Source organism: Pseudochaenichthys georgianus, chromosome 10 (genome assembly GCF_902827115.2).
Source record: "Pseudochaenichthys georgianus chromosome 10, fPseGeo1.2, whole genome shotgun sequence".
Lineage (NCBI taxonomy): Eukaryota > Metazoa > Chordata > Actinopteri > Perciformes > Channichthyidae > Pseudochaenichthys > Pseudochaenichthys georgianus.
In genome coordinates this window covers 35,611,089-35,635,752 of record NC_047512.1, presented here as the reverse complement: position 1 = coordinate 35,635,752, position 24,664 = coordinate 35,611,089, and the positions used below count along the sequence as shown (strand labels likewise).

General features: G+C 40.4%; 1 pseudogene; it reads right to left on the bottom strand.

The window, feature by feature from the left end:
• Positions 1–21,035, bottom strand: part of LOC117453324 (plastin-3-like) — a 43,404-nt pseudogene extending 22,369 nt beyond the window's left edge.
• Positions 21,036–24,664: the final 3,629 nt, after the last annotated feature.

Below are 24,664 nucleotides of genomic sequence, written 5' to 3'. Positions count from 1 at the left end.
TGTCTCTCTTTGTGATGATACGTGGTTTAACCTTTTGGACCTTAGTGTCCCTAATTGTGGCTACAACACAGTGGTCACTCACATCATTAGCAAATACTCCCACAGATGAGTATTTATGTGGAACATTTGTTAAAATTAGATCAATTAAGGAGGATTTATTTGGGGACTTAATATTTGGGCGAGTAGGACTGTCTATAATCTGGGTAAAATTCAAAGAGGTACACAGGTTTTTAAAATCCTCTGACACAGAAGTTAACCAGTCCCAATTAAAATCACCAAGCAGCACTATTTCCTTGTAGGAAAGTTGTGATAACAGTTTTGCCAATGACGATAAAGAGTCCTTGACAGCCGAAGGGGCCCTGTAGCAGCCCACCACCATGAGCTGTTTACTAACAGATTTGGAAACCATATTAGTTACACACAACTTATTTTTCACATAAATGGCAACGCCACCACCTTTTTTAGGCCGGTCAGTACGATATACACTGTAACCATTTATGTAAATGTCAGAGGCCAAAATGGATTTATCTAGCCACGTTTCTGATAAGACAATGACATCAGCATCAGTCGAACTCGCCCCAATACGGACAAAATCTAATTTAGATAACAGACTACGCACATTTAAATGAATTAAACCTAGCCCAGATCTAGATATAAAATCAGCAGGAGTAGCTATTTGACTAATACTGCTCGGTGGACCTGGATTTGGCTGTACATTTCCTGATAGTAACAACAATAAAAATACCAAGCACCTTTTCCTCTTAATCAACACACATACATTGTCAGCTGTTCTAGAGTCACCAGCAAACTTCGCGAAAGTGAGATTAGAGTTTAAAAAACAATTCTGAAGGACCATCGTGGCAGGCATGTGAGAAAGACAAACATTTTCAGAAATGAATGTCCGCGACAGTGCAACCAGCAATTGTTTGTGCAACACCTCTGAAACTGTACAGGGGATGTCCACTGCGGGCGGCAGAACATACCCGAATCCAGTAGATTGTTCAGGACGACTAGCGATCTTCTCCTTGTCCAGCACAGCCAAGAAAAGGCACACAGAAACACGACACCCGCCATTCTCTCAGTCCAGCACAACAGTATCCACGCTGTTCCCGGAGCAAGGTGGAACCAGGCCTCAGCTATAGCAGCACAGCAGAGTAGAGAAGGTAATCCCACCGCGTTACACCGGCTATTTAATCCACTTTACATCTCCGCCGGTAGCACAGGCGCGGAGAGGAGCGGCGATACGCGGTGTGAGGAGCGGCGAGAAGGGCGGCGAGAGGAGAGCCGGGACCACACTTCCGACTCTTTATCTCTGCAAGAGTTGCTCCCTCTCGTGCTAAATCCACTCGGCGGGCAAAAGTAGGATCCCAGAAGTGATTCGCCCAGTGTGGAGTGGCTCCTGAAACCCTTCCCGGCGTGCCTTTAGTGGAACTCGGGTCCGCTGTGGTGGATGAGGTTGAACGTGGCTCTCATCCGGAACTCAGCAAAGGTGGATCACGTCTCAGCGCTGACGGCGTGTAACTTGTTCCTCAGGTGAGTTTCAGAGCACGAGCAGCAGCTGTGATGAGCAATCAAGCTCCACATTTGTGGAATCAGCTTCCAGTTTGTGTTCGGGCGGCAGACACCCTATCCGTTTTTAAGAGTGCGCTTAAGACCTTCCTTTTTGATAAAGCTTATAGTTAGGGCTGATTAGATTCAGCCCCTAGTTTTGCTGGGTTTCATCCGCTTAGTTTGTCTGGGGACATCTTACTTCTTCCTTCTCTCTGTCTATACCTGTGTACTCTCATGTTCCGATTAACCCAGCTTCCCCAAATGTCTTTCTTTTTGGTGTCTATATACGCCGGGATCCGGAGTCATGGATGATCCTGCGGTCCTGTGTCCTGGATCGCGAGCCCTGGATCGCGAGTCGTGGCTGTGGTCCTGGATCATCGGTCCTGGATGGATATCCTCGTGGATTCATCTTCCTATTATACACACATGCATTTCCAAACATTTGGACTACCTATGTTGCAAATGTATTATCTTTTCAATTTACACACGGCATCTATTGCACGTCTGTCCGTCCTGGGAGAGGGATCCCTCCTCTGCTCTCCCTGAGGTTTCTCTAATTTTTCCCTTTAAACTGGGTTTTCTTCGGAAGTTTTTCCTTGTACGATGTGAGGGTCTAAGGACAGAGGGTGTCGTATTGTCATACTGATATTCTGTACACACTGTGAAGACCACTGAGACAAATGTAACATTTGTGATATTGGGCTATATAAATAAACATTGATTGATTGATTGATTAATCGACAAAATATGTTTGTCTTTTTTGTTTTCCTGCGATGATGGTTCTTCAGGACTGCTTCTTAAGCTCAAATCACACTCTCGCTGACTTTTCCGGTGTTTCTAAAGTAGATGACAATGTATGTGTGTCGATTAAGAGATGCCTGGTTTTTTTGTTGCTATTACTGTCAGGAAATGTATAACCTAACCCTGGTCCGCCCAGTAGTAGTCAGATCGCTACTCCTGCTGATATTAAAGCTAGGTCTGGGTTGGGTTTCATCGACTTGAATATGCGCAGTCTGTTAGGTAAACTAGATTTTGTCCGCATTTGGGCAAGCTCAACTGACGCTGACGCCATTGTTTTATCAGAAACATGGCTAAATAAATCTATTTTGGCCTCTGACATTGCCTTAAATGGTTATAATGTGTATCGTTCCGACCGGCCTAATAAAGGTGGTGGCGTTGCCATTTATGTTAAGAATAAGTTCAGTGTATCCACATTAGTTTCCAAATCGATCAGTAAGCAATTCTAATTTTTAGCCTTAAATATAGAAGTGGCAAAGGGGCAACAGGTCATGGTGGTGGGCTGTTACAGACCCCCCTCAGCTGTCAAGGACTCCTTGTCTTTGCTAGCAAATCTTTTATCGCAGCTAGACTACAAAGAAATAGTGCTACTTGGAGATTTTAACTGGGACTGGTTAACTACAGTATCAGAGAATTTTAAAAACCTTTGTATCTCTTTAAATGTTACTCAGATTGTTGACAGTCCTACTCGCCCTAACATTAAGTCCCCTAATAAATCCTCCCTAATTGATCTCATTTTAACTAATGTTCCCTATAAATACTCATCTGTAGTGTATTTGCGAATGATGTGAGTGACCACTGTGCTGTAGCCACAATTAGGGACACTAAGGTCCAAAAGGTTAAACCTCGTATTATTATTAAGAGAGACATAAAACATTTTGTGGAGCAGGGTTTTGTTCATGATCTGTTTGGGTTTGATTGGGGAAAAAATCGATCTGTGTGCTGATGTAGAAACCGCATGGTCTTATTTTTATCTTGGTTTTATGGAGATCATTGATAGACATGCACCCCTGCGTACATTTAGAGTAAAGGGATGAGACAATCCTTGGTTTTCTGCTGAACTGTCTAGTCTCCTTCATGAGAGAAACAAGGCCTGGGCAAAGGCTAGGAAATAAGGCTCAGAGGTAGAATGGCTGCGTTTTAGGCAGCTAAGAAATAGCTTCACTTCACATGTCAAAAGTGCTAAGTCGAAGTACTATTTGTCAGTTACCACAGAAAACCTAAATAATCCTAGGAAATTTTGGAAAGCCATAAAATCGATATCCACCGGTGAGATCCGTAATGAGCTACCTCCGTGCCTTACCACAGCATCTGGCACTATATCGGACAGAGCCACCATGTTAAATTGCTTTAATAAGCATTTTGTGTCCTGTGGTTCTCTGTTTGATTCTGTTTCTAACTCTGCTTCTGTGAACACTCCAATCCGTGACTCTGAACAATGTGGTCTGGAAAACTCTTTCAGTTTTACTCCTTTTACTGTTAATGTTGTTCATGAAGCCTTAACCAAGTTAGATCCTAAGAAACCGGCTGGCCCGGACAACGTAGAACCTTTCTTTTTAAAGATAGCTGCAGATTGTATTGCTCTTCCTCTCACTACTCTTTTTAACCTCTCCCTCAACACAAATGCAATTCCAGAAGTATGGAAGTCAGCTTATGTCTTGCCTTTACTAAAAGGAGGGGAGGGAACTATTTTAAATAACTATTGGCCAATCTCTAAATTGTCAGTTCTGGCGAAGGTGCTCGAACGTCTAGTTAGTGAACAAGTAAAGAGTTTTTATGTAAAAATAATATCCTGTCTAAACATCAGTCAGGCTTCAGAAAGCAACATAGCACCATCACTGCAACAATGAAAGTGGTGAATGACATTACGAGTATTTTAGATAATAAGCAGAGTTGTGCAGCTCTATTTATTGACTTTTCCAAAGCGTTTGATACCGTCGATCATCGCATCTTAAAGCAGAGGCTACTCAGTATAGGCATATCCAGCCATGCAGTGGGGTAGTTTGTGAACTACCTCTCTGAAAGGTCCCAATGTGTTCACTTTGATGGGCTGTCTTCTGAGTGGTTAAACATTGCTAATGGTGTTCCTCAAGGTTCTGTTTTAGGTCCACTTTTATTCTCCATATATATCAACAGTTTAGGTGAAAATGTGAATGAAGCTACTTTACATTTTTATGCGGACGATACCGTTATGTACTGTGCAGGTCCCTCCATTAAGGAGGCTGGTGTTAAATTACAGGCTGTTTTTAACATTATTCAGACTCAGCTTCTTTTAAATGTTGATACAACCAAGGTAATGCTATTTTCAAAAGCTAAAAAGACACCAGAGCCTGTTTTAGATATTGTTACTATGCAAGGACAAGTACTTGAAGTGGTTACCTGTTATAAATACCTAGGTATCTGGCTTGATGATTGTCTTACTTTTAAACTTCATGTCAATAACCTGCTTAAAAAGCTGAGGGTTAGACTAGGTTTCTTTTTCAGAAACAAGTCTTGTTTCTCATTTGAAGCCAGGAAAAGGCTAGTCACTGTGACCTTTTTACCTGTGCTCCAGCACCTGCCTATTGCCTAAACAAGTTAGATGCCGCCTATCACAGCGCACTGAGATTTGTCACAAAATGTAAAGCACTTACTCATCACTGTACCCTGTATACCCAGGCAGGTTTGCCATCACTTACTGTACGGAGGCTTAGTCATTGGTACACGTTTATTATAAAGCTTTGTTGGGTAAACTCCCGTATTATATCTGCTCTCTGATAACACAGAGAGTTGCAAGCAGATATTGTCTGAGATCGCATGATGTAGTATTGTTAGATGTGCCAAGAGCAAGGACCTATCATGCATTTTGTTTAAGATAACAATTTAAAAATGTTTTGCATTATATTAATACATTTTTATTGTGTTTACGAATGTTTTTTCAGCCATCTAGCAGCTGTTTTTAGCTATCTTTTCAATATGTATTCAATGTAATCTCAGAGAATGTCTGAGTTTATGCCTTGTGTATTTGTGAGGTATTTCTCGCAATTGTATAATTTTTATTTCAAAGAAAATCCCAGCTTTATTATCATAAATGTACAACTTTAATCTTGGACATTTCTAGTTTTTTAGGAAAATATTGACCCCAACCCCCAAGCTAGCTTTTTTTTATTCACCTAACAGCCATCAAGAATTGACTTTATTCAGTCAAACCTTTATTTATTAGTTAATCAGTTGGTTGGTCGTTTGTTCGTTTGTTCGTTCGGTCGGTCGGTCAGTTAGTTAGATAGTTAGTGTTACCTACAGCCGTGAACTCTTCGAGGTTGATGCGGCTGTCGTTGTCTCGGTCGAGCTTCTGAAGCAGTTCTCTGATCTGGTATCCAGGCAGAGAGCTGCCCACCTCCCGGAAGAGTTCCCCAAGCTCGGAGGCGCAGATGTACCCATTACCATCCACATCTAGAAGGAAGGGAAAATTGTGATATTTTTGTTGGAGCCCATCAGGATATAGTATCTGTTTTGTATTGACCATTTCTACATTTGCTAATCTAAACACAATGACTGGACTGGATTGCATGTTTGCCTTTCTTCTGTTCAAATTGACATGCGTTCACACTTGTTTACAGTGGAGGATTTACCGAAGCCCTAAGGCGAATGACAAAAAAAATAATCATGGTAATCCGTTTTCTAAGTTTGATGTAAATTGTTTCCTCTCCTGAAACTGGAGGAAACAATTTACATCAAACTTAGAACATTTTCATCCTATTAATTAGCTTTACATCAAACAATTTACATGAAATTTACATCAAACTTAGAAAATGTTTATCCTATTAATTAGCTACCTAAAAAAAAAAAGGGAAAAACATTTTCCTTTTTTTATCGATGAAATAGGTAGCTATGAAGGAACAAGGCAAATATATATTAATAGGATGAAAATACATGTTTAGCCAATAGAAATGACAGAAATGTAACATAACTTGCCAACTTACAAAACATGAACGTTTTTAGTCAAATACTAGGTAGTGGTTCAGCCTAGTTTTTGTACTTGAGTCATAAACACAGGAGAGAAATCAATTGAGATCAGACTTTTAAAAAAAAAGAATCACCAGAATCATTTTTGCTATTTGCCTCTTAGGGCTTCCGTATGGCAAATACTTTACACACAAATACCCAGTTTACTGACTAGTTAGCTTAAAATAACTACTACTCAACACATAAAGACTTAAAGGTAGGGTAGGTAAGAATGGAGAAACCAACTCGAGTAAGCTAGAATTTGAAAGTACACAACCGAAAAAAATCTGCCCCTTCCTTCAGACTTCCTTACAGAGCCCATCCTCCAACACACACAAACGCGCACATGACCAATGAGGGCATGAGATAAGTTTGTGCACAAGATGGAGGCTGACAGGCAGGTAGGCCATCCAGTTATTTTAGCCGGGCCGGCTCAGATAATTGGACTTGCTTTTTACAGCGCCACGGCTTCCACAGATGAAATATTTGTATATATTTATTGTCAAAGCATTTAATTTATTCATTGCTATCGGGATGTTAAGAGCATTCCATGGAATATAACAAAAAGTGTTTCTGAACCCTACCCTACCTTGTCATGCTTTTCCGGTTACTACCCGTCCCCTTGTGTGTTATGAAGGTTGTTATGCATGTAAACCATGTAAACGGTCTGCATAGTCAAAAACCCTCGAAGTACACCCTGAAGGGAGTAAAACTCTAACACAGAAAAGACCTCCCCAAAACGCCTCGTTGGAGATTTCTCATTTACTTCCTGGGTATCACTACGTAGGGATACCCAGTAGCCACGCCCAGAGCTTCCCAAACCTTTCAGCGATTCATGCCGGATATGTACAGCGTAGGGCACTGAAGAACGATGTTGTTCCTACTTTGTTTGGACCAGCGGGAGATTCGGGTACACAACCTGTAAGTATTCATTGTTGTTTGTGTATTTATGATGTTTAAAACAAACAAGGTATCTACCACTACTGTTTAAATGGGTAAACGTTTTTCGGACTGCTAAGTAGGGATCGCGGAGAAATGCTCTCCGCAGACCCATTCTCAGCGTTATAAACCTTTTTCTTACTCAATATCAAGCCACACTTATTGTTTTTACTTCGGCTGTGAGTGTTTGTGTGTGCTCATGATGAGTTTCGCTTGTTCTCGCTGTATTTGTTTCGCCGACACGGAAGCCCTGTCTGCTCCTCACAGCAGCTGCACGTCGCTTGACCAATCAGAGCACACTGGGCTTACAGGGAGGGGGGGGGAGAGCTCTAACAAGCCGTTTAGGACAGAGTGAATACCGGTGAATACACGTACTTTACAGAGATGCTGTATGAGAAACCAATGTGAGTTTGGAAAATTGCACAGTATAAATCTATTTTAGTATACCTCAACAATGGAATTATGATCAGTAGAAATGGCCATGACATGGGACCTTTAAATAAGAGGCTAAATGCAGCAGACAGTTAACTTAGCTTAGCATAAAGACTGTAATTGATTCTGTCTAAGGAAACGTAATTAGCTTACCAGCACCCTTTAAACTCATAGGTTAGCAAATGTTATATCACTTGTTAAACTGTACATAAACAAAGTTAATCAAATCTAATTCGCATTTTAAGGCTTTTTATTTACCTTAGAACAAAGCCAAGCTAGCTGTGTCCAGTGTTTATGCTAAGCTAAGTTGATTACTAATTTTAGCATAAACAAATACACGAGTTGTATTAATCTTCTAATCAGCAAGAAAACTCCAAAACATACTTTCCAAAATATCAAACTATTACATTAAGCCATAACTTAAAAGTAGGGTATCAAAAGTTTCATTTCATTCTTCTCCCATGACAAACATCTGTCCATCAGATGGAGCACCAAAAATGTATATGAACATGTGTTTGTCAGGTGCTTTACTCCACTTCAAACATTACTGACCAATTCATCTTTATGTCTACAATTTACCCACACGCATTTTTACTCACCCACTTTCTGGAAGCCCTCCTTGATCTCCTCCATCTCCTCAGCGCTGACTTTTCCTGACATGCTGACACCTATAAAACGACACGGCAGCTGAAGTTATGTTCTGCAATACATTTGGAACTCATTACAATTTGAACTCATTAAACATAACACACATATTAAAGCAGATTTTTTTATTAATCTATTTACCATTACATGCTTTAATCAGCCTGAAGTATAGCTATTTGTACTTACGCAAAATAAATGGAAGTTTGATCTATTAAACAAAAAAAGAAATTTTGCAAAACGGTTACATCAGCTTAGAGACCCTTATAAGTACTTATCGATGTATGTAGATAACTTCAGGGTTATATTAGTCTGTAATGGAGGGTGAAGACGTTTGTAATTTAGCTTATGTAGATGGCTACTTACATATGAGGTAACAGCAGTATACCAGTATCAGTATTTAGATATTACCAACCAAACCATTACATTTTTGATTGATCTTGGAAAAGGATTTCTGCTATCTAGGCTAGCTGTTTTTATCTATCTTATTATTAAACCATTTATTCAACATTTGTAATTTAAACCATTTAGCCATTACCAAAATAACTATTTTAGCCATTGAGCCATTACCTCTAACTATCAATTTCTGCCATCTAGACACTTGTTTCTTTTTAGCTATCTAATTATAAAATGTAATTATTCATTGCTTTTATCTATATTGGTCATTTAGCAGTTAGTTTTATACATGTTATACATTGGCATATAGCTAGCTGTTTCTTTATAGCGATTGGATTATTTAACTAATTTTCAATTCTTTTTTTAGCTAATAGAACCATTTCATTGTTATTTGCTTATGTTTTCAACTATTCTGCTCAGTTACCAATCGTACAGACACTTACTATTTATTTGTATGGTTAAAATGTGTATGAGATACTCCCAAATGCCATTGTACCCCCAGGAAACTGCAGAAGACCGCCTGGGGTACCACTACCCCTGGCTGGGGAAAACATCAAGAGCAATGTGTGTTTTCTAGAAAAAGATCTCGGTAGTCAGGTAATCCACCGACCTCACTGGGAACAGTTTCTGCCAAAGTATTAACACCAACTGTCTATCTCTGTCTGTACTTTGGTTCACCTCATTTCTATCTCATTAAAGATTATTGGAAGTGTTCTGTAGATAACTGACCCTTAAATATTCCCAAATATGCTAATGAATTTAATTAGCTGAATATATACATGTTAGCATGCAAAACCCTTTAGAAACAGATCAATACAATTAGATCTTAGGCTAGGATGACGTTTTTTGAATACAGAAATGGGGCTCTAAAGTAGCATGGCAGCTAAATGTATCACACAGTACATCATGTAATGTTATAGAAAATATCAGCCAAGTGAACTTCGTCTGTGTATGATTCAATCAGAGGGAGAGCTTTCTGCTGCAGAGAACAGAGCACTGTAACTGCCTGAGAATAGACTAGATGGCAACTTGATGAATGACCTCCACAGAGAATCAATACGAGCATAAGAAGCCAAAGATATAATGGGAAAATATTAGGGATGCACGATATTGTTTTTTTTAAAACCGATACCGATAACTCCCTGCTTCTCAAGACCGATACCGATAACAAAAAAAAATGTACGCCACTAATTATTTTAACGCGATTAACGCATGTGTATTTTTTTTCCTTGGCCGCCCTGTAGTTTCAGAGCGCATCGAGTTTAAAATACCCTACAAGCTGATGCTGACAGCCCCGCTGATGCTGACAGCCCCGCTCCTGCCGCCCGCTTGTGACAGACCACACTTCCACGCTCACCGGCAGGCACCGACTGGCCATCTGGAGGATCGGGAGGGTGTGTGTATGTGTGGCCCGAGCGAGCGAGAGAGAGGCTGCTTCTCAGGTCGATTAAATGAAATCCTTGCTTCCCTCACTTGCGTCGTTTCCCTGCGTTTAGTCCCTCCCACCAGGGAAGCATGGAGGGACGCAAGGAAACCACGAGAAGCAGGGAAATGAGTTTTAAGAGCAATGGGACGTGTTGTCACTACCCGATCCGTACCCCTGCCCGATCGGTAATGCGCATGTGCGAGATGGTCCGCCATATTGGACAGCTCCGGACGGCAACCCAAGATGGACACTTGACACAGTGGCTTTTAGCAAAGCTCAAAAAGAAAAACCGAGAGAGATGAGTTATTGTTAATACAACGTGACTTCACTATTATTAAACAACTCTTTTAATTGGGTTCTTTTATTTGGGGTTAAGTACATTGTCAGAATAAGTGAGAAATTAATTTAACTTCTGTTAGACAGCCATATGCCATACATGTTTGCACACATTCACAGTAAATATTTATTCAGTATGACAGCTGTCTAACAGAAGTTAAATCCACTTGTACTTAACCCCAAATAAAAGAACCCAATAAAAAGAGTTGTTAAATAATAGTGAAGTCACGTTGTAATAACAATAACTCATCTCTCTCGGTTTTTCTTTTTGAGCTTTGCTAAAAGCCACTGTGTCAAGTGTCCATCTTGGGTTGCCGTCCGGACTTCCGGACCATCTCGCACATGCGCAGTACCGATCGGGCAGGGGGACGGATCGGGTAGTGACAGGACGTCCTTTCCTCCGGAGCGCCACGTGAAGCGACGTCCGTTTGTGATGACGCTGCACAGCTGTTCGTCTGGCAGCAGCCAGCTCTGTACCCGTTATTTCCACAATCACCCCCGCCTCTGTTAGTGCACATTTACTGACATAAACATTAGTATCATCTGTTGTAGATCCAAATACATGAAATAAAATAAGAAGTCATTCTCAAAAAAGATAAACGCCATTCTTAAAATGTATTTAAACGAACAATAGTTTGATTAATATTGATTGAGTGCACAATAGGAATACAATTCCCGTGCGGTTCATGTATTTTCTTCACTCCGCTGGGGTATTGCTCTCATGTCAAGAAGCATCAGATCAGTGCATGCACTGCCTCGTCCAATCAGTGAGCGATACACAGTAAGGGGGCGGGGTGAGTATCTGAGGATTTCATCGGAGGATGGTCGGGTGGTTCCTCGGTTATCGCTCCTCCATGATCGCTCCTCGCTCCTCGCTCCTCGGTCCTCCGGCAGAAATAAGAGCCATGGGACGGTACTCAAGATGGCGCAGGCAAATCAACTTCCGGTGAGACCGAGGACCGAGGAGCGAGGAAATGAAAATAGTCTACCAGAGAAGCAGCCAGAGACCTTACGTGCATTGTTGTTGTTAGCATCTGGTGCTAGCTAGCTGGAGATGGGTCTAGCTCGTCTAGCTGCAGACCGCAGCAAGGAGGCGGATCGTATAGGGGCGGATCGTATAGGGGCGGATCGTATAGGGGCGTTTCCTAACTTTTTTTATCCAATAGAATAATGACACTCAGCAGAAATACATACTGTAGGTGGCAGTAATACAATTTAAGGGATTCCAGCTGCTTTTATAAATCCTTGCAGAAGAATTCATTCGTTCTAGTGATGGGAATTCCGGCTCTTCTTGGTGAGCCGGATCATTTGGCTCGGCTCACCAAGAAGAGCCGGCTCTTTCTGCTCCCAAAGGGCTCTTCAGTTTACCACATATTATACCTTTTAATTAAATCAAATGTAGCCCTGTTTTGACTAATGATTTATATGTGTACACATATATCACTTAAATTATTCAATACATCCTTTGTACTGAAGTATTCAAAAGTAAAAATTACATGTTTAATATAAATTATTTGCTGTGGCCAATTGTTTTCATTGCATTTACAGATAACTCTCTGATACCACCAATGAATGCATTGACTTGCTTGTAGAACCACGCTACACAAAACAGATAGCAACACCTATAAAAACTATTTTAAAAAAGGGGCTACTGTATCAACCTATATAAAGTATATAAATATAGTTTTTCTCCCTGCAGGAGAGGGGAGCAAGCTTTGAGATCAGCTGCTAGGCTGCAGCAGGGAGAAGAGGGGGACAAAAAGAGATCTCCGTCCTCCGTGTTTTATTCTTATAGAAGTAAGAAGAGAAGTAATGGGGCAGAAACCCTCCTTTTTACGCAGCGGTCCAGACGTAGACATCAAACAGCAACACATATTCAGTTGCCAGTTACTTTTGGCATTAGGGCAGGGATATCTAGATACTTTCCAAGGTTTGACATAATGAATTGTGCTACTTTTAAAGCAAGCAACGATGTTTTGAAATCTGTAATCAAAAAGCTCCTCAAAAACACTATAGAAGCAGTTCCTGCCGTTGTTACGTTAGTTCAAACAGTAACAACGGACTACTTTTCTTAGCGGATGCATGTCAATTTAAATCAATACATAAAAACTATTTTTTAAATCAATAAAATCTTTTTCTAAATCCATAAAAGCATTTCAATTATTATTGGGAGACATGTCGTTACTTTGTTGAGAATCTGGCCATGTGTAATAAGCGGGATAATGTCCACATTGCACATTGCATAATGTACCTTCATGCCGATCTAGATCCCTCCGCAAAAACAAAAAACGGCTCGTTCGCGGGCGAGAGCCGGCTCCCGTCATTCACTATAGGATCCGCCCCTATACGATCCGCCCCTATACGATCCGCCTCCTTGCTGCGGTCTGCAGCCAGACTAAAAAAAAACAGAGGAGCGACATTTCGCCACAACTGCGCCGAGCACTTGACTTTATGCAGGAAGCCAGACAGTGGGACATTAGGCGCATTCACACTGCGGTACTTTTCCCACAAAGGTTCATGCGAACTCTTTAGTTCGCATGAACTAAGTACAGATCGCGTTCACACCGGAAAAAGTCCCTGGGGGTGGATTAGGCAAATGAAGCCGCTGACGTCACTTCTTCTTCTTCTGCTTTGGGCTTACTGGCAGGCCGCAAACCACTTCACGGCGTATACTGCCACCCAAAGTCCCCGGCCGGAAGTCCCCGGAGTTGGGGACTGGCTTCAGTAGAAGCAGATCCATCTAATAGGGCTCTGAGTAGAAGCTGCTGGGAGTCCCAGCAGCTTCTGAGTAAATCGCCAGAACGCCGACACCTCCTCATCTCCACCGCTCCCATGTTTTATTTTGTGTTGCCATAAATTACTCTCTCTGCGTTTCTGCGCAGGGCTAATGCTAATAATGCTAATGTGAGGATAATAAAATGGCGGCTTCACAAAACTTTTTGGGAGTTTTACGGGGCGTAGTTTGCAATCCGCCCAGCCAATCAGAAATATAGCTCTTTTCTCACACCAGCGCTTTTCCCTTTCTAGCTCCGAGCGGGAGCTTTTCTGATTCAGCTCCGGTTTCCCTTTTCAGCTCCCGCTCTGTTCACACAGCCCACTGGCGCCCCAGAGCTGCCCCTGCTGCGTCATGACGTCACCGTTTACATCGCTGATTTTCTCCCCAACGGCAGCCATTACGGCGCTCACAACAACAACAACGGGGAACTGCGTCGGGTCGATGATCGTGTTGCTTTTAATCACACGAAGCCAGAATAAATTGAATAACGACTTCTCCAACCGTATACGTTGCTCCAGAGTGCCGTGGTTCATTGTTTATTAATGTGTTTCTGCAGCATTTACCGACCGCTGCAGTGCTGCTCTTCCACAGGAGTTTATTCTCCCGTTAGCTCCCGGTTAGCTCACACTGCAGCGGCCGCTCTAAAGTATTCACTGTCCGACTCACACAAGCAGCTGATGCATATCCCCAGTTCCCCTTAGCCTAAGTGAATGTGTGTCAGTCTGAATTGACGCTGTTTGGTATCACAACGCTGTTATGAAAGTTTCTCTGGTATAAAACGGGTGATGTTAGCATAGCAACCGAAGCTAAACTGACTACTTGCATCCGATAGCTGCAATAATACGGATGGTCAAAGTAAGGTACAAATAAACAGAATCACACGAAGCCTGGTTAGTGTTGCCTGACTTTATAAAGTGTGTTTATAAGCACTACTGCTTGTAGGCAGGCATAACAGTCGACCCATGTTCAGGGGAGGTGGGTTTAGTTTCCTGCACGCCTCGACGTAAGAGAGACGTAAGCGACGCCACCTCTTAGCTCCGAAGCTCTTGCCTCTAGACCGACAATTTTTTGGAGCTGGAAGTGAACCCGATTCCGGAGCTAAGAGCCGGCGCCGCTGCGGTGTGAACAGGAAAAACCGGCACTTTTCAGGCTCCAGCTCCGAGCCGGAGCTGAAAAAGCGCTGGTGTGAAAGGGGCACTAAAGCAGGGACTTTCGAGGGGGTAAAAAGTAGTGATGTTACGTATTGTGCCGAGGCTTCGGAGCGTGTGTCGAAGCTTTTTGTGAAGCATGTTTCGAGGCTTGTATCGTTTTGGGCCAGTGACGTCATCGATGACAAACGAAGCCTCGCTGCCTGTCGATACCACGTGACTGCTTCACGAAGCGATTCAGATCGGTTGAACCGTTGAACCCATGGATGGTTGAACCACAGTGCTGATATTACCCATGCCATGGATGTATTTATAAGAACCATATTACCCCTCCTGTACCCGGGCCCGGTGACACGATGGAATTAAGAGAGCTCAGACCCTCACTTATATAGAGGTCAGAACATGTCATAAGTATAAATAGATACAAGCATAAATAAATGTAGGAATAAAAACATGAATAAATATGTTGCAGTGTTTTCAGAGAGATTCAGCGTGTGTGCTCAGCTGGAAAGCAGTTGACTCATGACCGCAGGGTCCCTGGTTCAACGACTGAACAATACGTCTTTTTTGTTGTTTATAAAAGCTACAGCTAAATGAGATAATGTAGTTAATAAATGTATTCTTTGATATGGTTTAGCCTTTCTCAGGCTACAACATGGTTAAGTTTACGAATATTATTAAGGAATACAAATCCCTCTTTGCAATGTTTACCAGCCTCCTTAGGCTTTTCAATCACAATCATTCAACTGGAATAAAAACAATATTGTTAACATGAAAATATGATTTAATGTTCGTTGTTTAGAGTTATTCTAAGGCTTTACTCATTGGGAACTCGGTATGAGATGTTGAGATGTCCAATCTGCCTGTTTTACACACTTTTACCAGCAGGGGGGTTTGTGTTCAAATGAAGCCCATGATGAAGCCTCATGAGATGAACCCTTTTGCGAACCAATTGGCTGGAAAGCTTCAAAGCTTCATAAGGCTTCATCTCGCCATCACTAGTAAAAAGGTTCGCATGAACTAATTTTAGTACCGGCTTTTTTTGGTGTGAACGCGATCATGAACTAAGTTCGCATGAACCTTTGTGGGAAAAGTACCGCAGTGTGAATGCGCCTATTGTACGAAAAGTCAGCACACTCCGCACGGATATTGCGCAACATGATTGCAGCGTCCAGGCAGCTCCGGTTCGAGCATATGCCTTGAGTTGCACATAGCTCCAACGCCCGTGCGTGCACACACACACTTTGTATTGTATTATTGTCTTCGTACGCTTTTAACACACCATCGTAGCGATGGCGATGTTTCAGGTGACTGATCAGGTTCGAAGTATTAGGGAGCACTGGATTTGTGAAGAACTCCCCTCTTCCTAAACCACTAATACCACAGTACTGGCAAAACGGGAGGAGCCGAGTGAAAAACAAGCGCCCCTCATCCCAATCCACTCACACCGCAGTATTTTTTTCTTATTTTTTACCCAAAAAATATATTGTATATTATCGGGGCTATTAATACTGGTATCGGGTTTATCGGGATGATGGCATAATTCCTAATATCGGACCGATAATTATCGTGCATCCCTAGAAAATATGAAGGCATCTAACGTCAAAAATCATATAGAACAGACTTGATCATCTAATATAGTTATATCTTCCCATCAATTAAAAGATTTGATGATGAATCCAAATCAAACTAAGAGAGATCAATGTTTTGTTTCCTCTCTTGTATTAGTCTTACAGCTGTACATTTTAAGCAATATTAGCCAGAAATTCCTCTTAAATTGTTGCTTCTGAAAGTTTCTAAATCACCTTTTTACTTTAAGTTCAATCAAGGTCCCTCTCTGGGTGTCCTAAAAAAAGCTCACGTGCCATGCTCGAATTACATCGCTGGCAAATAAACAAATAGGCTATTCCTCAGCACAAACATGCAAATATAGTGTTTGCTTAGTCAGAAACGCACAGATACAGGCAGCGGCCACTAATGTCTCTAAAAACCATGTCTGTTTGAGGCTATAATGGTATAATATAACACTGGTGGTCAGATTATACATGGCTTAACGTCAGTTATTACATGGCTTAGTTGAATACTCGATTCTGATTGGTCAATTCAGAACACGTGACACGTTGTTAATACCGAACAGACAGACCGCTGTCAAGGACTTATTGACCGTTGTTAAGGACGCTCACATCTTCAGAAAGAAGTCCGGTCGATTGAACTGTATACAGTTGGGCCGAAAAGCAAACTGCATGCAGTTTGCTTTTGGAACTGGGACAAGAAAAACAGCGGAGAAGTAACGGGGCAGAAACCCTCCTTTTTACGCAGCGGTCCAGACATAGACATCAAACGGCGACACATATTCACTTGCCAGTTACTTTGTCATTAGGGCAGGGATATCTAGATACTTTCCAATGTTTGACATCATGAATTGTGCTACTTTTAAAGCAAGGAGCGATGTTTTCAAATCTTTTTCAAAGCTCCTCAAAAACGCAAGCAGGTCCTACCGTTGGCTTTTCAAACTGACAAGAGACGCTCTCACTGTTTTTCAAATGTAACAGTTTGAAAAGCAAGCAAACTGTCTGATTGTCTTTAGTTTTCCGCTGTCGTGTGATAGCAACATGGAGGATTTTAACATTCATTTTAATATATTTGGAGAGCACAGTAATTTGGAGTAATAGTTAGTGGCTGATGAGTCCCTAGTGAAGAAAAGAAAAAGACAAGAGGGACAAGAAAACAGCGGAGAAGTAACGGGCAGAAACCCTCCTTTTTACGCAGCGGTCCAGACATATACATCAAATGGCAAAACATACAGTGTGCAGTTACTTTGGCATCAGGGCAGGGATATCGAGATACTTTCCAAGGTTTGACATCATGAATTGTGCTACTTTTAAAGCAAGCAGCGATGTTTTCAAATCTGTAATCAGAAAGCTCCTCAAAAACGCTATCGAAGCAGTTCCTGCCGTTGCTACGTTAGTTCAAACAGTAACATCGGACTATTTTTCTTCGCGGATGCATGTCAATTTAAATCAATACATACAACTATTTTTTAAATCAATAAAATCATTTTCTAAATCCATAAAAGCATTTCAATTAATATTGGGAGTCATAACGTTACTTTGTTGAGAATGTGGCCATGTAATAAGCGGGATAATGTGCAGCGACTTGGTCATTATGGGGAAAAGAACACCTTCATGCCGATCTAGATCCCTCCGCTTCGCGTCGGGCTCCTGATCAGCCTGTCGGTGTTCTTTTCCCCATAATGACCGCGTCGCAGCACATTATCCCTTACTTATATTGCAGAGGTTTTTGAATAATGACTGGAAAGGTATTCTCTTATATGCAAAACATTCCTGTTTACACAACAGGGTTCATACACTTTTTCACTAATGATTTTCAATGACTTTTCCATGACTTCTCCATGACCTTTACCTCATTTTCCATGACCAAAAAATTACTCTTTCTCAGTGGTAACACTGAAAATGGTTTATTTTAACATGGAACAGGAAAACAAGGTATGCATAATGAAACATGTTGTGCCTATCTAAAACATAGCTTCAACAGCTATAGCAACTAAAATCTCTCACCAGCAAAATACCTCGTCAGTTAAATGCAATTTTACATTTCATTACTATACGATACAGTATTTATTATCATTATAGTATTACTATTTCGGCGATTAGATACAATATAAATTATATTTGATGCAACTTTAGTTACATTTCCATGACTTTTCCAAAACTTTGAGAAGAAAAAAAATGGAGCACATTGTGAGGCTTTTTGAATGTATTTCCAGTACATACGAAAATTAACTAAATTAGGTTTATCATCTTTAAAGATTTTTAGGTGTATTTGCAATTAATACAATCTGATCTTTTTTAGTGTTAAATAATTGGATTACAGAAAAAATACATTCTTACTGCCACCAGATGTCCCTACTTGAGGAAGAACAGACATTGGTTTTAAGGGTTGTCCAATGTTTTATGGGTACATTTTTTAAAGTAGATAAAAAATGTAAAAGGTGGGTTTGTGCCAAAATTAATCAGAAAATCACGCCAAATGTGTTCAATAAAATAATATGAGCATGTTTAGGAAATACTGAAAAGATATCTTGATGTGAAAATGGAAGCTAATAAAGTTAACAAATAAAGTATTCTCTGTCCTATCAAACGTACACCAAATTGAAAAAAAAATCAGTCATCAATTCCTAGTTAAAGGCAAATCATGATACTGCATTATCTCCAGATGTGGATTCTGAGGATGCATGACTGAAGAAGTGTATTTAACCTACAGGAATCCTGATGGATCCTGACACACACACACACGCACACACACGCACACACACACACACACGCACACAATGTCTAGAGTGCAGTTCATATCTCCATGCATCCAGACACATTTCTGCTGCTGTCTGCCGCTAACACATTGTTATTAATTTCCTATTAGGAAACTGCAACCTTCAGATGTTTGGAAACAACCGTAAAGCGTGATATTCAAACTTAAGTGATCACGTAGTATTTTAAACAATAATCTGTAAACGCTAACTGCAGGTAGATCCTTGTTTTCACTTGGTCTACACACAATAAAGCACATTAGCCTAGCTGCATGAGCTGCTTCATAATAAATGCTATCTTAGTGCATATTTTAAATATGCCAAATAGTATTCATCAAATATTGATATACATTCATAAAATGGTAATAAGAAAATAAATAAAACATGCACAAATGCATTTGCACACGAGACTAACATTTATTCAGCATTCAATGGAACTATTGTGTGTGAAGAAAATAGCATTTAGAATGTTCAAATTAGCTTTTGTCCTATAACTCACAAATACTGCTTTACTGTGAGCATCTTTTTATTCAATATTCTCAAATATAATTGTCTGAATAACAGAAGACACGCTGTGCCGCAGTGAGTTATAAATCATTGTTCTGCTCTGTTAGTTAAGCTAACACAAGACTTCCCCCTGAGTCATGAGAAAACGCCCTAAACGCTGTTTCTCTCTTACCTGAAGTCCGCTGGTCCAATTCAGTACAATCACCCGGGTAAATGAATCCCTATGTTGGCCTCTCTCTGCTCCTCTGTCCCGTTTTCTTCAGCTGACACCGCCCGGTAGAGAGAACCGCTCCGCCCCTCCGCGGCGCCCCTTGCCTACGAACACACCCTCATCTCCTTCCTGCTGTCATGTCCGACCACTTAGCAAGAAAACATAGACAGTGCAGATGTAATACAGTGTCTTCGAGTGGGTAACATTGGCGTATGTTTAGCGTTTGTTTTAACTGAACAAAATAATAAAAAGGAAACAAAAAATGGTGAAACAGTTTTGCTCACTGATATCTCAATTAGCTAAATGGCTAAAAACCATCGTTATTAGAAAGTGCAACTTCAAAAGTGGACACGTTTCCCTTTACAGATACAATTAGAAATATAATGAAGTATTGTTAATATTAGTGTATAAATATTTCACTGAGAAATGTATCATTTTGTACTGAATAAAAAAACCTTTCCCACCTGCAGTAAGCCGTAAGTAATATGTCTTTATTCAAGTGCTAAGGAAAACAGGATATTGTTTTTAATTTAAGAAAAAAGGGGGAACAATAAAGCTTCAACCAAAAAATCTATGGGAGTTTTATTATTTGTGTAGTTTATTTGTGTTGTTCATAACGGTACAATAAACATTTGTATTCGCTAGCTAAATTCAAGTTGCTATTCCCGCTAACTGAAGGTCTGTTGGCGGAGCAGCCGACTGCTCTCTACTGCCGAAGATGCTTTCTAGTATTTAGAGTGTGCTAGCTAGTTAACTCATGTCTCATTTCTGTTCTGTTAAACAGTAATTCAGTCAAATTCAGTGCCCCATTTTGCTTTTTTCCAAGTAATTCATTAGGGACACTAAGTGAAAACGTTTCTTTCGAGAACACCAACGGTTAGCAAAAGTAGCTTATTTATATTTTTTATTCACCCACTTATTTTTGTTCTGAACGAGCTGCTTAGTGCAAGTTGTTTGTGTTATTTTATTCATTAAACAGACAGTAACTTTATTGTTAACATTTATTTGATCAATGTTTCATTGAATAACGTTTTCTTGTCACTCAGACCTACCCATCTGCCTCTTTATGAACTGTATTGCTAAATACTGTTTGACTCACAGGATGTTCAGCTCAAGTGTGTAACACACTTAAGTCATACAAGCTGCTAATGTAGTGACTAATTAAATAAACTGTTTAGTTGCAAAATAATAAAACATTACTTGTGAAAAATCAAAAATGTATTACCTACATATTGTACACAAAAGCTCACTCTACACCAAGCAATTTAATGCATTTTGTCTTGAGATAATAAAATAAAATCACTAACACCAAGGTAAGGTTAGGTATTTGTGCTCAAATGGTGATTACTGATAAATCATTCTCCAAACACGCGTTATCAGCGGGCGTAACTTTATGAACTGTCAGAGCACTGCAGCTGCTACCAGTCTCTACATGCAGGAATTCCTCTTTTCTCCCTCCTCCTCTCATTCCTCCTCCACTCTTACCTTTCCTTCCTTTCCCTCCCTCTGTTGTCCCTTCCCTCTCGTCTCGCGTCTCTCTGTCTCTGCAGTGATGTGCTGAATCTTGTCTCGAGTAAATTCCTCCAAAAACCAGTAAGATCTTTCCAGAAGGCATTGACTTTTCTGTTCGCCACCCTATTTGTTCTGGTTCTAAAAAAAGATAGTGAATGAATGACTCTATGGAGACTACTTCCACTTCTTTTATACATTCTTTGGTTCAGGGTCGATTATTTTTTAAATCAAGTTGCTTAAAGTATAATTAAAAAAGCAAATATTTGTAAATGACTAAAATAATGTGATAAAATATGTAATTGAAACAGAAATCACAGTTGATGATTTGTGTTCCTATGTGAATACCACAACAGAAGGATATTGGGTTCTATTTCCAGTGGCGTTTCTATATGTACAAAAGTGGTGGGGCACAAAAAACGTAGATGTCTATATATAAGCTTCTGCAGTGAGCTTCATGGCTGGTGAGGCACTGGCACTGACTCTTCAGGTTTACAAATATTATATTTTTGACCTAAATCAAAATATTATATTATTTTCAACAAAAAAAGATTTCTGATGCTTCGATTAATTTTAAACAGACAGTTAAACAAAAGGATACCCAAAAATGTAATTTTATTATTTAAATATTGAATTGTTCTCTCTTAGTAAGATCCCATTTTCAATAAAACTGCGGTCTTACCTTGACTTGAAGATGAAGTCCATTTGCCTATCCCTCTGGACAAAAATCTCTATTACTTTTTTGTAAAAGTCCTCCTTATCTTAACAGGTACGTTTCCCACAGATCTTATTTGGAGCTATTTTCTAAAATCCTATGGAGAAATCCCATTGCTTTTTTGTGGAGGGAACCCATGCGCAGCTTACTTCCGGGTTTTAGGACGCGTCTCTCGTCTCCTCTTCACACACCACACTTTTCGCGGCACACGTACTTACAGCCAATCAGCTCTGAATTATGTGAGATGACGTATGGTGGGGATGGCAGCTCATTGCTCCCATAGATATATAAACACTAGATGGCTCATGGCCAGCAGCGCGGATGAGTCATCTAGTGTTTATACACTGAGCAAAAATATAAATGCAACACTTTTGTTTTTGCTCCCATTTTTCATGAGATGAACTCAAAGATCTAAAACATTTTCTATATACACAAAATAACCATTTCTCTCAAATATTGTTCACAAATCTGAAAAAATCTGTGATAGTGAGCACTTCTCCTTTGCCGAGATAATCCATCCCACCTCACAGGTGTGGCATATCAAGATGCTGATTAGACAGCATGATTATTGCACAGGTGTGCCTTAGGCTGGCCACAATAAAAGGCCACTCTAAAATGTTCAGTTTTATCACACAGCACAATGCCACAGATATCGCAAGTTTTGAGGGAGCGTGCAATTGGCATGCTGACAGCAGGAATGACAGCGTTAGCATTTCTCCCCCGGGCATAAATTGTGTATTATAGAATGATCACACCGGTGACAGTACTCTTCAAAGGGTTCACGAAATATGACTACTACTACTCTTACTGTTTAACATGTTGGGTTACTTGATGTTACTTCATATTAAGGCTAATAAAAATGACAAGGTTGTAATGCTAACTAACGTGCTAGCTACTAGCTAGGTAGCTAACTTGATCCAGCAACTCCTGGTCCTTTCATCAGATGGGAAGCGAAAGAACGAGCAAGACCCATTGCTGGTATGATAACAACCTGGTACTAACCACACATGCATCTAGTTAAAGTTATCTTATCTTAGCCAGCGCCATATAGATAGATTATATATCTATATGGCGCTGATTGTAGCTGTCTCTTAGTGGAGAAAAACAATTGTGACATCACTTACGCGACTCTGGGATTTGTAGTCTTTCTAGTTGCGTATTTTTCTAACCCTAACCCATATTTCAACAGTTTTACGACAAACTGTGACTTTTTAGACATGGAAATTATTGTTTAAGATTGACAAACATCATAGGCCTATGTGTAATTCATGGAACAATTCAAACGGGATCAAAAGATACATTTTCTCTCTCCATTGACTTCAATAGATAATTTTTCCGAAATAAGGTCCCATGTACCGGAAGTAGATGGGCGTGACTTCGCCACTCTATGGTCATTATTTTTTTGCCGCACACATTAAATAGGACAATACTCTGAGCATGCCCAGTGTAGTTTTTACAGTTACCGTTCACTTAGACAGTGAGAGGGAGGGGCATGATCTGGTTTTGTCCCACATGGCTCTAGTTCAATAGACACACACTGTAGACACTAATGAGAAGAACACAGACTAAAACAGCAATGTACAGGCGAATCAGATGATTAAACATGATCTTAAGGCGAGACACGGCAGGCAAAAACATCGTTTTTCAAGTACTGGTCAATTTTGAGATTTTGTGCTATTTTGATTCTATAACATGTTTTCTGTCAGGCTTTTGGAAGGAAAACGTACAAAATACACATTTAAGTGTTTATTTTACTATAGTTTATCTATTTGCGTCTGTAGATTTCTCCTAAATTCACCAAAAGTTAGCATTCTAACGTAACATAAAGTACCGCGACCGCTGTGTGCACCATGTCATCAGAGGTATCACTGGAAAGCTCTGTCTCTCCTGCACAATCTCAACGGATCCAAATATGGTCATTTCCTTTGTATCAGCAACCAATCGTGAAAGCACAAAGTGGTCTTAAACCAAGCAACGCAATCTCATTGGCTGGTGTCAATTTCTGACAACGTGATTCGTTCAGATGCGTCACGTGGTGTGCTAAAACACTTCCTGGTTAGCTTTCCACTAGAAATTGAAATCTCAAAATGGCAAAAGAACGGCGAAAAAAACGTTCACAGAGAAGACGACAACAATTGTCACTTGCACGAAGCAAGGTTATACAAAAAACAAATGAAATACCTTCACGGAGTGCGTCGAGCCGCAAACTGTCATCCAAAGAACAGGAGGGTTTAGCTAGCGCCTCACTGCAATCTTTAAAGGGAGGAAATCCTCATGACACGCATTTTTAAATAATTATCATCCGATAAAACATACCAGTCTCTGCCAGTCTTTTTAAAAAAATGTTTTATCCGATGGCGTTATCAGTGATTTTAAGCTGATTAATTACCGAAATAACATCAACCCTATGGGCGGCGCCATTTTGACGGGTCACATGACTTATTTTACCGGAAGTGACGTGAACTATGCGTTTGGTATCGAGGACAAATTGACGTATGTGCCAGAGTTCCCGTTAGAATATTTTTTCGCAGGTCAACATGTCCGTTAAAATTTAAATCTTCCGGACAAAATGAGAAAAGTGCCGGTCAAAGGTCTTCTTTGTTATTTATTGTGCTTTAAAACAAATTGATATGATTCGATATTAAACAAATTAATCATAGTAGATTAACTATTCAAAAGTGTACAGTTATTTATAATAACACGGGAATAATAAACGGAGTACTCTCTCCTTCTCCTGACAGCCCGTCAGTATCATGCAGCTCGCGGATCAGTAATGAGTGACCCGACAGTAAAACTAAACTTATCTATAGTTTAGGTAGTTTGAGAGGTCATTAAAATAGCTATGTGTGATATTCTAACCTGAAGTGTGTGTTTTGTTCCGCTCACCGCTGCAGGTGATTATGCAGAGCTGCGTGTCAACTCGTCAGCAGCAGCTGATCTCTCTCTCCCGCCAGATTAGACTTTACT